The 13,148-nt window shown below is 57.7% G+C and overlaps 1 long non-coding RNA gene across 1 annotated transcript in view; it reads right to left on the bottom strand.

Moving 5' to 3' along the window:
• Nucleotides 1-13,148, bottom strand: part of LOC142248779 (uncharacterized) — a 43,080-nt gene that overhangs the window by 29,425 nt on the left and 507 nt on the right. The gene's annotated exons all lie outside the window — the stretch shown is intronic.

Raw genomic sequence — 13,148 nt, 5'->3', positions numbered from 1 at the left:
GGGGATCCCGCCTTTATGACCCAGAGGCAGGAGGATGAGCATGTGCTCCACGTGACGTCTTCTGATTCGCTCACTGATATCACACGGCCCCATGACGAGGCTGGTGATGTGCTGAATCCTGACTGGCTGGGCCAGGACGTCACGAACCCTGATTGAGTCACGCCCATCTCGCGCCCGCCCTTGGGTGGAGCTACACCTCCTTAAAAGCTCCCCCTGCCATCATGGTGGTGCGCGACCGTCCTTCTATGTTTGGATGTCTGGCAGCGTGCTGCCACGCCACTGCTCAGGCATTACTGTCTCTTGTGGGCTTGGCCCTTGCTGCTCCGGCAGTACCTCGTTTGCAGGCCGTGTTCCTGCCTTGCTGCTCCGGCAGTACCCCCGTCAACAGGCCGTGTTCCTGTCCCAGGTGAGCTCCTCAAGTCTCCATTGGACTCACCTGGTTATTGAAAGCACACGTGCGTGGGCATCTCTGTGCTACCCTCGTGCCATATTCTCGTGACTTCCACTGGCACACGTGCGTGGGCACCTCTGTGCTTCCCCGTGCAACAGGTACACCGAGCCGTGAGATCTGTGCCATACAACCCTCACAGGTTAGGGCAGATCGGTGTACATAGATCGTCTGTGACATTCCAGACGATCACTAGTAGCAACCCGCTCACTCTTTCCTGACCATAGCGGCGGTCCCTTACACCGCACAGTGGACCTTGACCGGCGGAAGCTGTCCATTTCCCATCTTGGCACGCTTCCCCGGGTCCCCCTCGTAACATTACGGTCGCGCCAAAGGTCTGGCTATGGCGGAAGAGCAGCAGCAGTTGCTGCGTTCTGTGCAGCAGTTGGAGTCACGAATGGCAGCAGTGGAGCGGTCTTCCCCCAATAAGGCTGCTCTAGCAACAGTCGCCACCCAGGCGGCTACTCAAGCGGTGGAATTGTGCGGAAGGTCGCCTCGCCTTGCGCTCCCAGAGCGCTTCAGCGGGGACAGCTCTGAGTGCCGTGGTTTCATAAACCAGGTTACCACCTACTTGGAGTTGTCCGCGACTGATTACGCTACTGAGAAGGCGAAGGTAGCCTTCGTCCAGTCCCTGCTCACAGGGAAAGCGCTAAAGTGGTCCACGCCGTTGTGGGAGCGCGGAGATCGGGTGGTGAATCACCTTCCAGTTTATCTTGAGGCCATGAGAAAGGTGTTCCTCGGGCCTCAAGTCACCCACGACTCCGCGCTGCGGCTCCTACGCCTTCGGCAAAGGTCCACTTCAGTCGGGGACTTTGCAGTACAATTCAGGATACTCGCCGCAGAGCTGGACTGGCCAGATAAAGTCCTGGTACCTGTGTTCTGGGAGGGTCTGGCAGGGTTCGTCAAAGACGCGCTGGCCACGCGTGACGTGCCGACCACCTTAGAGGCCTTGATTCGGCTTGCCTCTCGCATAGACATCCGCCACGCGGAGCGGAGGCTCGAGGTCTCTTCGGCACCCACGTCTTCCTGGTCTACAGAGCCTCTGACTTCCCTTCCCCACCAGACCGGTCTCCCAGCCAGCTCTATTGACGATTCTGTGGAGCCCATGGAAATCTCCACAGTGGTCTCCTCTACCACAGGTTCTCGGCCGTCGGTCGATTGCTTTACCTGTGGGCAGAGGGGACATGTAGACACCCGATGTTCGAAACCATCGGAAGAAACACAGTGTCTTGTTCCATCTCCGGTCAGCGTGAGGAGGGTCACTTCCGTTTCCCTAGACCAGGGGCCACCTGGTAAGACCCTCATTCCCCCTGACCCACGGAATGATGTGCTGTCATGGGATCGTGCTTCCAAAAGCAGGGGTCACTTCAGGGTCGACAGGACCAGAGACCCTGCGGTCAGGCATTATTGGGGGCCGGCGGTAGCTCAGGATGTACAGAAGAATATGGGAGTCCGTACGTCGTGTGCGTATAATATACCGTTCAGGCGGAGGCCTGCGGGTCTTCCATATCCTGTGCCATCTTTCGCACCTGGTGACCTAGTGTGGCTGTCTTCTAAACATATTAACCTTCCGGTACAGACAGCCGAGTTTGCTCCTAGGTACCTTGGCCCGTTTACAGTAATAGAGCAGGTAACCACGGTAACATATCGACTCCAGCTCCCTCCGCGCTGGGCTATTTCTAATACTTTTCATGTATCTCTCCTGAAACCCGTACGACCTAAAACCTCGGGGTCTCTGCTGTCCCAGGTTGGCTTCTCATCCGACGACCCTGAAGTAGCGAAGCTAGTAAGAACAAAAATTGTACAGGGCAAGAGGTACTTCCTCGTGGAGTGGGTCGATCGTGGCCCGGAGCATAGGTCCTGGGAATTGGAGGAGCATGTCCGCGCCCCAGGTTTGGTGGCGGCCTTCAGGCGCAGGCGAGGGAGGGGCCCTAGACGGGGGGGTAATGTTACACGTCGTGGCTCTCTTGTTGCAAGGAATGAGGTGGTCCCCCATTCCTTGTCGGCCACGAGCCCTACTGCTCAGCAGCACCAAAGGTCTGGGAGACTGTGCAGTCTGCAGGAGTTGCCTTCTCTGAGACACAGCAGAAGGGTGACACCTAGTGGTTCTCCCCTTGCAGGGAATGGAGCGGTCTCCCATCCCTTGCCTGCCACGAGCTCTCCTGCTCAGCATCATGGAGGCTCTGGGAAGTTGCGCAGTGTGCAAAGAATAGATGCTCAGGGAAGCAGCAAGACTTCCCATGTCTCTGCACATTGTGAAACCGGGGATCCCGCCTTTATGACCCAGAGGCAGGAGGATGAGCATGTGCTCCACGTGACGTCTTCTGATTCGCTCACTGATATCACACGGCCCCATGACGAGGCTGGTGATGTGCTGAATCCTGACTGGCTGGGCCAGGACGTCACGAACCCTGATTGAGTCACGCCCGTCTCGCGCCCGCCCTTGGGTGGAGCTACACCTCCTTAAAAGCTCCCCCTGCCATCATGGCGGTGCGCGACCGTCCTTCTATGTTTGGATGTCTGGCAGCGTGCTGCCACGCCACTGCTCAGGCATTACTGTCTCTTGTGGGCTTGGCCCTTGCTGCTCCGGCAGTACCTCGTTTGCAGGCCGTGTTCCTGCCTTGCTGCTCCGGCAGTACCCCCGTCAACAGGCCGTGTTCCTGTCCCAGGTGAGCTCCTCAAGTCTCCATTGGACTCACCTGGTTATTGAAAGCACACGTGCGTGGGCACCTCTGTGCTACCCTCGTGCCATATTCTCGTGACTTCCACTGGCACACGTGCGTGGGCACCTCTGTGCTTCCCCGTGCAACAGGTACACCGAGCCGTGAGATCTGTGCCATACAACCCTCACGGGTTAGGGCAGATCGGTGTACATAGATCGTCTGTGACATTCCAGACGATCACTAGTAGCAACCCGCTCACTCTTTCCTGACCATAGCGGCGGTCCCTTACACCGCACAGTGGACCTTGACCGGCGGAAGCTGTCCATTTCCCATCTTGGCTCGCTTCCCCGTGTCCCCCTCGTAACAGCACAAAGACTGCATGGTATTATATACAGGGAACATGACTGCATGGTATTATATACAGGGCACATGACTGCATGGTATTATATACAGGGCACATGACTGCATGGTATTATATACAAGGCACATGACTGCATGGTATTATATACAGGGCACATGACTGCATGGTATTATATACAAGGCACATGACTGCATGGTATTATATACAAGGCACATGACTGCATGGTATTATATACAGGGCACATGACTGCATGGTATTATATACAGGATACATGACTGCATGGTATTATATACAGGGCACATGACTGCATGGTATTATATACAGGGCACATGACTGCATGGTATTATATACAGGGCACATGACTGCATGGTATTATATACAGGGCACATGACTGCATGGTATTATATACAGGGCACATGACTGCATGGTATTATATACAGGGCACATGACTGCATGGTATTATATACAGGGCACATGACTGCATGGTATTATATACAGGGCACATGACTGCATGGTATTATATACAGGGCACATGACTGCATGGTATTATATACAGGGCACATGACTGCATGGTATTATATACAGGACACATGACTGCATGGTATTATATACAGGGCACATGACTGCATGGTATTATATACAGGGGACATGACTGCGTGGTATTATATACAGGGCACATGACTGCGTGGTATTATATACAGGGCACATGACTGCGTGGTATTATATACACGACACATGACTGCATGGTATTATATACAGGGCACATGACTGCGTGGTATTATATACAGGGCACATGACTGCATGGTATTATATAGAGGACACATGACTGCGTGGTATTATATACAGGACACATGACTGCGTGGTATTATATACAGGACACATGACTGCGTGGTATTATATACAGGACACATGTCACGCTCCCCGGGTCCCCTGCCTTGCTTCCCGGCTCCCCTGCCTCGCTCCCCGGCTCACCTGCCACGCTCCCCGGCTTCCCTGCCTCGCTCCCCAGCTCCTCTATCAGGCGTCCCCAGCTCCACAGCCTCCAGCCCCCATCACCTGCGCTCCCCAGGCGGCTCGGTCCCCGCTCCCGGCGCCCGTCGGCAGCTCTGCTCCAGGCCGGCTCCCCTGCCTCCTGTTCACCGCTCCCTGCCCTGGCTTCTGGCACCCGGGCCTCGCGCATGCGCATTAGGGCGTGCGCGCGGTCATTGACCCTTTCTTAAAGGGCCAGTGTCCTCCAACAGGATATTGAAGGATCAGGTACTGGGTATATAGGGGGATCCTTTCCAAATGGGCGGGGCCTGTTCTTCGTGTTTTCTAAGCTAGGAGTCAGGTCTCCTTGTGTCTGTGATATACTCACCTATCTCTCTCGTAGAGCCGATCCTGCCTCGCCAACCGGTCCTGACGATACCCGAACCCCGAACGGTGACGGCCTGCCATCCCGTCAGCTCCTGCCATCTCCGATCCCTGTGGTGACCCGTCTTCTCGCTCCATTGGTTCCGGACTCTGCCTGACGACATCTCGGCCTCCGAACCCGAGCTCCGTCACCCGGACTACCCTCAGAGACCCCGTGGTCCCAGGGACTTCTTTACTCCACTCCTCTAAATGGACTGTCCTGCTAGTGCTCCGGCTACCGGGCACCTTGCCCTCGTTGAGGTGTTCAGCCCAGTGGATCCACCTCCTGGGTCTGCCCGTCCACCTGGCCCTAACAGTAAGAACAGGCCATGGATCCCGCCGAAGCACTAGCGGCCTTGCAGTAGGAACTCACACGCCAGCGCGAGACCCAGACCCGCATGCTGAACTTCATGTCTTCTGTGGATACCCGCCTGAACACGCTACAAGCGACGGCCACATCCTTGGCATCTCAGGTTTCCACTGTACATTCCACGGCCACAGCTCCCGAGGCAGCCTCCTCGGATGCTTCCAGACTTCGTTTGGCTTCACCACCCCGGTACACCGGAGATCCCAAGACCTGCAGGGGATTCCTAAACCAGTGCTCCCTTCATTTCAAGCTGCTTCCGCACTTGTTTGCCTCCGACCAAGCCAAGGTGGCGTTTGTGATGTCACATCTAGAGGGTGAGGCACTGGCCTGGATGAACCCCTTGTGGGAAAAGGAGGACCCTGTGACTACCAACATCCAGGACTTCCTGCAGGCATTCAGAAACACCTTTGACGAACCTGGACGTGCCGCTGCATCCGCCTCATCACTTCTCAGGCTACGTCAGGGGACTACGACGGTAGGGCAGTATGCCATCCGCTTCCGCACTTTGGCCTCAGAATTGGGGTGGAACAATGAAGCCCTCACCGCCGCCTTCTGGGAAGGACTCTCCAGCCGTATTAAGGACGAGCTGGCAGGCCGCGATGTTCCTTCCACCCTGGATGCCCTGATCGCACTAGCCACCCGCGTGGACCTCAGATTCCAGGAACGATCCAAAGAGGTGTCCCGTGAGAGACGTCCGATACGGCATTCCTCTCCTCCGCAGAAGCCCGCCGTACTTCAGTCAACGTCGTCTGGTGTCTCTGTCCACGAGCCCATGCAGATTGACCGTTTGCGGCAGTCCGAACAACGCCGAGCAGAACGGCTCGCCAAGGGTCTCTGCTTCTACTGCGGAGAGGGCACACACCTTCTACGCTCCTGTCCAGAGAGGCCGGGAAACTCCAAAGCCTAGGGTTGGTAGGAGAGGCCACCCTAGGTGCTGGGACTCTCTCAGACCCGGTTACGTGGACTGTTCAAGTGACAACGGGAGAGACGCGGTTCACGGCCGAGGCGTACCTCGATTCCGGGGCAGCAGGCAATTTCATCCAGCAGGCCACGGTGGACAAGTACCAGGTGCCTGTTACTCCACTCGACAAACCCCTCGTGATTGCCTCTGTAGATGGGAGACCCCTCTCTGACACCATCTCGTGGATCACCAAGCCGGTGGAACTACGTATCGGTGCCCTGCACACCAAGAACATCGCTCTCTACGTCCTCCCACACATGTCCCATCAAATCCTGCTGGGACTCCCCTGGTTACGGACACACGAACCATCAGTCAGCTGGGGTACTGGTGAAATCCCCCGAAGGGGCTCCTCTTGCCACGAGAATTGTCTAAAGACTATACAGCCCATCCGACGACCTCCGGTTCCGGACTCCCTACCGGGACTGCCCTCGGCCTATTGGTCCTTCGCGGACGTCTTTTATAAAAAGGAATCAGAGGTACTTCCGCCACATCATCCTTATGACTGTGCCATCGACCTACTCCCGGGAACTACACCACCTCGAGGACGGCTATATCCGCTGTCTCCTGCTGAAACTAGGGCCATGTCTGCCTACATCACGGAGAACCTAGCAAGGGGATTCATTCGGAGGTCCTCCTCTCCTGCTGGAGCAGGCTTCTTCTTCGTTAAGAAGAAAGAGGGCGATCTACGCCCATGCATTGACTACCGGGGATTGAACCAAATCACCGTGAAAAATAAATACTCCCTGCCGCTCATCCCCGAATTGTTTGATCGGCTTAGAGGAGCTCGTGTGTTTACCAAGTTGGATCTTCGGGGTGCCTACAACCTGGTCCGCATCCGCTCTGGGGACGAATGGAAGACCGCATTCAATACTCGCGATGGGCACTATGAATACTGCGTGATGCCCTTCGGCCTCTGTAACGCACCAGCAGTGTTTCAGGAATTGGTGAACGACGTGTTCCGGGACCTTCTCTACGTCTGTGTGGTGGTGTATCTTGACGATATCCTGGTCTTCTCTCCGGACCTCCAGACCCACAGAGAGAACGTGCAGCTGGTACTACAAAGACTGAGAGAGAATCGCCTGTACGCCAAGTACGAAAAGTGTGTATTCGAGCAGTCTTCTCTTCCCTTCTTGGGTTACGTAATCTCCGATACCGGTCTGCAGATGGACCCGGAGAAGGTCTCTTCCATTCTCAACTGGCCCCCTCCTTCCGGACTGAAGGCAATCCAACGCTTTCTGGGATTCGCAAACTATTATCGTCAGTTCATCCCTCACTTCTCTGCTCTGACTGCACCTCTCTCCGCCTTGACCAAGAAGGGGGCTAATCCAAAGGACTGGTCACCTGCGGCCGACGCCGCGTTTGGCTCCCTGAAACAGGCATTTGCTTCTTCCCCTGTGCTCCACCGTCCTGAGTTAAACCGACAGTTTACCTTGGAGGTGGATGCCTCCTCCTCGGGAGCCGGAGCAGTGCTGATGCAGAAGTCCTCCTCCGGGAAAATGGTTACTTGCGGTTTCTTCTCCAAGAGCTTCTCAGCGCCTGAACGCAACTACACCATCGGTGACCGAGAGCCATTGGCAGTCAAACTGGCTCTGGAGGAATGGCGCTACCTTCTGGAGGGAGCAGTGTACCCCGTGATCAATTACACGGACCACAAGAACCTGGAATACCTGCGGTCCGCTCAGCGACTGAACCCACGGCAGGCCAGGTGGTCCTTGTTCTTTGCCAGGTTCGATTTTTCAGCTCCATTTTCGACCCGCGAACAAGAATGTAAGAGCAGATGCCTTGTCCAGGTCATTCATGCCCATGGAGCAGGAGGAGGAGACATCCCAGCCCATCATCTGTCCTAGGAAGATCATTCCGGTGGCTCCTGTCACCCTGGCCCAGATACCACCTGGGAAGACCTATGTCTCTGTGACTGACAGGAGAAAAGTGTTGCACTGGGGCCATGCCTCGAAAATAGCCGGCCATGCTGGTCAGAAGAAAACATGGAGTACAATCGTACGTCACTACTGGTGGCCATCCCTTCGCACGGACGTCGCTTCTTTTGTCTCAGCCTGCTCCTCTTGTGCCAGGAACACCTGCCATATGGTCGTCTTCTGCCTCTGCCTATACCCTCTGTTCCGTGGCAACACATTGCGATGGACTTTATTACGGACTTGCCCCTGTCCTCCGGACACACAGTCATATGGGTCGTGGTGGATTGGTTCTCCAAAATGGCTCATTTCGTCCCTATGGCTGGACTGCCCTCTGCCCAGGAACTCGCTGACGCTTACATACAGCACATCTTCCGGTTGCATGGCTTTCCATCACACATTGTGTCCGACAGAGGAACTCAGTTTACCTCCCGCTTCTGGAGGGCTCTCTGCAAACATCTGGGAGTGACTCTGGACTTTTCTTCAGCCTACCATCCTCAGTCGAATGGCCAAGTGGAACGAGTCAATCAGATCTTGACATCCTTCTTACGTCACTACGTCAACGCCCATCACGACGACTGGTCCACGCTTCTTCCTTGGGCTGAATTCTCCCATAACCACCACGTCAGTTAGTCCTCCTCCAGCTCTCCCTTCCATGTCGTTTACGGTCTTCAGCCTTCCGTCCCATTACCTGTATCCTCTTCCTCGGATGTCCCTGCTGCTGATGCTGTAGTCCGTGACTTTTCTACAATTTGGGACTCTGTCAAGACGTCCCTTGGACGTGCTTCCCTGCGGATGAAGAGACACGCAGACAAGAGGCGTCTGGATCCCCCGTGTTTCTCTCCAGGAGATCTGGTCTGGCTTGCTTCCAAGTACGTCCGATTGAAGCTACCATCATACAAGCTGGGTCCTCGCTACATCGGGCCGTTTAAGGTCATCAGCAAAATAAATGAGGTCTCCTACAAGCTGCAGCTCCCGGCCACAATGAGAATACCCAACTCCTTCCACGTCTCCCTGCTCAAGCCGGTTGTCCTTGGTCCCTTCTCCGCTGCTGCCAGTTCTGCTCCTCCTCCTATTGCTGATGATGACATCTATGCGGTAAGGGATATCGTGGCCATGAAAACCGTACGAGGCCGACAGTTCTTCCTGGTGGACTGGGCAGGGTATGGTCCTGAGGATAGGTCCTGGGAACCTCGGGAGAATGTGGGTACTCCTCTGATTCGTGCCTTCCTGTCCCGGTTGCGGGGAGGGGGGCGTGGGGAGGGGGGTACTGTCACCCTCCCCGGGTCCCCTGCCTTGCTCCCCGGCTCCCCTGCCTCGCTCCCCGGCTCACCTGCCACGCTCCCCGGCTTCCCTGCCTCGCTCCCCGGCTCCTCTATCAGGCGTCCCCCGCTCCACAGCCTCCAGCCCCCATCACCTGCGCTCCCCAGGCGGCTCGGTCCCCGCTCCCGGCGCCCGTCGGCAGCTCTGCTCCAGGCCGGCTCCCCTGCCTCCTGTTCACCGCTCCCTGCCCTGGCTTCTGGCACCCAGGCCTCGCGCATGTGCATTAGGGCGCGCGCGCGGTCATTGACCCTTTCTTAAAGGGCCAGTGTCCTCCAACAGGATATTGAAGGATCAGGTACTGGGTATATAGGGGGATCCTTTCCAAGTGGGCGGGGCCTGTTCTTTGTGCTTTCTAAGCTAGGAGTCAGGTCTCCTTGTGTCTGTGATATACTCACCTATCTCTCTCGTAGAGCTGATCCTGCCTCGCCAACCGGTCCTGACGATACCCGACCCCGAACGGTGACGGCCTGCCATCCCGTCAGCTCCTGCCATCTCCGATCCCTGTGGTGACCCGTCTTCTCGCTCCATTGGTTCCGGACTCTGCCTGACGATATCTCGGCCTCCGAACCTGAGCTCCGTCACCCGGACTACCATCAGAGACCCCGTGGTCCCAGGGACTTCTTTACTCCACTCCTCTAAACGGACTGTCCTGCTAGTGCTCCGGCTACCGGGCACCTTGCCCTCGTTGAGGTGTTCAGCCCAGTGGATCCACCTCCTGGGTCTGCCCGTCCACCTGGCCCTAACAACACATGACTGCATGGTATTCTATACAGGGCACATGACTGCGTGGTATTATATACAGGGCACATGACTGCATGGTATTATATACAGGACACATGACTGCATGGTATTATGTACAGGGCACATGACTGCGTGGTATTATATACAGGGCACATGACTGCGTGGTATTATATACAGGGCACATGACTGCATGGTATTATATACAGGGCACATGACTGCGTGGTATTATATACAGGGCACATGACTGCGTGGTATTATATACAGGACACATGACTGCATGGTATTATATACAGGGCACATGACTGCATGGTATTATATACAGGGCACATGACTGCATGGTATTATACACAGGACACTTGACTGCGTGTTATTATATACTTGAGATGTTTCATTTTTGTTGAGAAACCTGTAAAAAACAGAAAATACTAGCCAAATAAGAAACTGGACAAATAACAAACCAACTTCAGCTTCGTTAGTGAACTATACACTGACATTTTGGGCGATAACCAGGAAACTCCCAGATCTCAATCCTCAAAAAGCATCAAAAACACAGAAAGTGATAAACTCCGAGCGCTGATGAGGGGAGACACTGCCGTGCCCGTCAGTCAGGGTCGGTCCGGTGGTCTGAGCGCTGCTGAGGGGAGACTGTGCCGTGCCCGTCAGTCAGGGTCGGTCCGGTGCTCTGAGCGCTGCTGAGGGGAGACTGTGCCGTGCCCGTCAGTCAGGGTCGGTCCGGTGCTCTGAGCGCTGATGAGGGGAGACTGTGCCGTGCCCGTCAGTCAGGGTCGGTCCGGTGCTCTGAGCGCTGATGAGGGGAGACACTGCCGTGCCCGTCAGTCAGGGTCGGTCCGGTGCTCTGAGCACTGATGAGGGGAGACTGTGCCGTGCCCGTCAGTCAGGGTCGGTCCGGTGCTCTGAGCGCTGCTGAGGGGAGTCTGTGCCGTGCCCATCAGTCAGGGTCGGTCCGGTGCTCCGAGCGCTGATGAGGGGAGACTGTGCCGTGCCCGTCAGTCAGGGTCGGTCCGGTGCTCTGAGCACTGATGAGGGGAGACTGTGCCGTGCCCGTCAGTCAGGGTCGGTCCGGCGCTCTGAGCGCTGATGAGGGGAGACTGTGCTGTGCCCGTCAGTCAGGGTCGATCCGGCGCTCTGAGCGCTGATGAGGGGAGACTGTGCTGTGTTCGTCAGTCAGGGTCGGTCCGGCGCTCTGAGCGCTGATGAGGGGAGACTGTGCTGTGTTCGTCAGTCAGGGTCGGTCCGGCGCTCTGAGCGCTGCTGAGGGGAGACTGTGCCGTGCCCGTCAGTCAGGGTCGGTCCGGTGCTCTGAGCGCTGCTGAGGGGAGACTGTGCCGTGCCCGTCAGTCAGGGTCGGTCCGGTGCTCTGAGCGCTGATGAGGGGAGACTGTGCTGTGTTCGTCAGTCAGGGTCGGTCCGGCGCTCTGAGCGCTGATGAGGGGAGACTGTGCTGTGTTCGTCAGTCAGGGTCGGTCCGGCGCTCTGAACGCTGCTGAGGGGAGACTGTGCCGTGCCCGTCAGTCAGGGTCGGTCCGGTGCTCTGAGCGCTGCTGAGGGGAGACTGTGCCGTGCCCGTCAGTCAGGGTCGGTCCGGTGCTCTGAGCGCTGATGAGGGGAGACTGTGCTGTGTTCGTCAGTCAGGGTCGGTCCGGTGCTCTGAGCGCTGCTGAGGGGAGACTGTGCCGTGCCCGTCAGTCAGGGTTGGTCCGGTGCTCTGAGCGCTGATGAGGGGAGACTGTGCCGTGCCCGTCAGTCAGGGTCGGTCCGGCGCTCTGAGCGCTGATGAGGGGAGACTGTGCCGTGCCCGTCAGTCAGGGTCGGTCCGGCGCTCTGAGCGCTGATGAGGGGAGACTGTGCCGTGCCCGTCAGTCAGGGTCGGTCCGGCGCTCTGAGCGCTGATGAGGGGAGACTGTGCCGTGCTCGTCAGTCAGGGTTGGTCCGGTGCTCTGAGCGCTGATGAGGGGAGACTGTGCCGTGCCCGTCAGTCAGGGTTGGTCCGGTGCTCTGAGCGCTGATGAGGGGAGACTGTGCCGTGCCCGTCAGTCAGGGTCGGTCCGGTGCTCTGAGCGCTGCTGAGGGGAGACTGTGCCGTGCCCGTCAGTCAGGGTCGGTCCGGTGCTCTGAGCGCTGCTGAGGGGAGACTGTGCCGTGCCCGTCAGTCAGGGTCGGTCCGGCGCTCTGAGCGCTGATGAGGGGAGACTGTGCCGTGCTCGTCAGTCAGGGTCGGTCCGGCGCTCTGAGCGCTGATGAGGGGAGACTGTGCCGTGCCCGTCAGTCAGGGTCGGTCCGGTGCTCTGAGCGCTGATGAGGGGAGACTGTGCCGTGTCCGTCAGTCAGGGTCGGTCCGGCGCTCTGAGCGCTGATGAGGGGAGACTGTGCCGTGCCCGTCAGTCAGGGTCGGTCCGGCGCTCTGAGCGCTGCTGAGGGGAGACTGTGCCGTGCCCGTCAGTCAGGGTCGGTCCGGTGCTCTGAGCGCTGATGAGGGGAGACTGTGCCGTGCCCGTCAGTCAGGGTCGGTCCGGTGCTCTGAGCGCTGATGAGGGGAGACTGTGCCGTGCCCGTCAGTCAGGGTCGGTCCGGCGCTCTGAGCGCTGCTGAGGGGAGACTGTGCCGTGCCCGTCAGTCAGGGTCGGTCCGGTGCTCTGAGCGCTGATGAGGGGAGACTGTGCCGTGCCCGTCAGTCAGGGTCGGTCCGGTGCTCTGAGCGCTGATGAGGGGAGACTGTGCCGTGTCCGTCAGTCAGGGTCGGTCCGGCGCTCTGAGCGCTGATGAGGGGAGACTGTGCCGTGCCCGTCAGTCAGGGTCGGTCCGGCGCTCTGAGCGCTGCTGAGGGGAGACTGTGCCGTGCCCGTCAGTCAGGGTCGGTCCGGTGCTCTGAGCGCTGATGAGGGGAGACTGTGCCGTGCCCGTCAGTCAGGGTCGGTCCGGTGCTCTGAGCGCTGATGAGGGGAGACTGTGCCGTGTCCG

The sequence above is a fragment of the Anomaloglossus baeobatrachus genome, chromosome 8, assembly GCF_048569485.1.
Source record: "Anomaloglossus baeobatrachus isolate aAnoBae1 chromosome 8, aAnoBae1.hap1, whole genome shotgun sequence".
NCBI classification, from domain to species: Eukaryota; Metazoa; Chordata; class Amphibia; order Anura; family Aromobatidae; genus Anomaloglossus; species Anomaloglossus baeobatrachus.
This window is presented reverse-complemented; position numbering and strand designations above follow the sequence as displayed.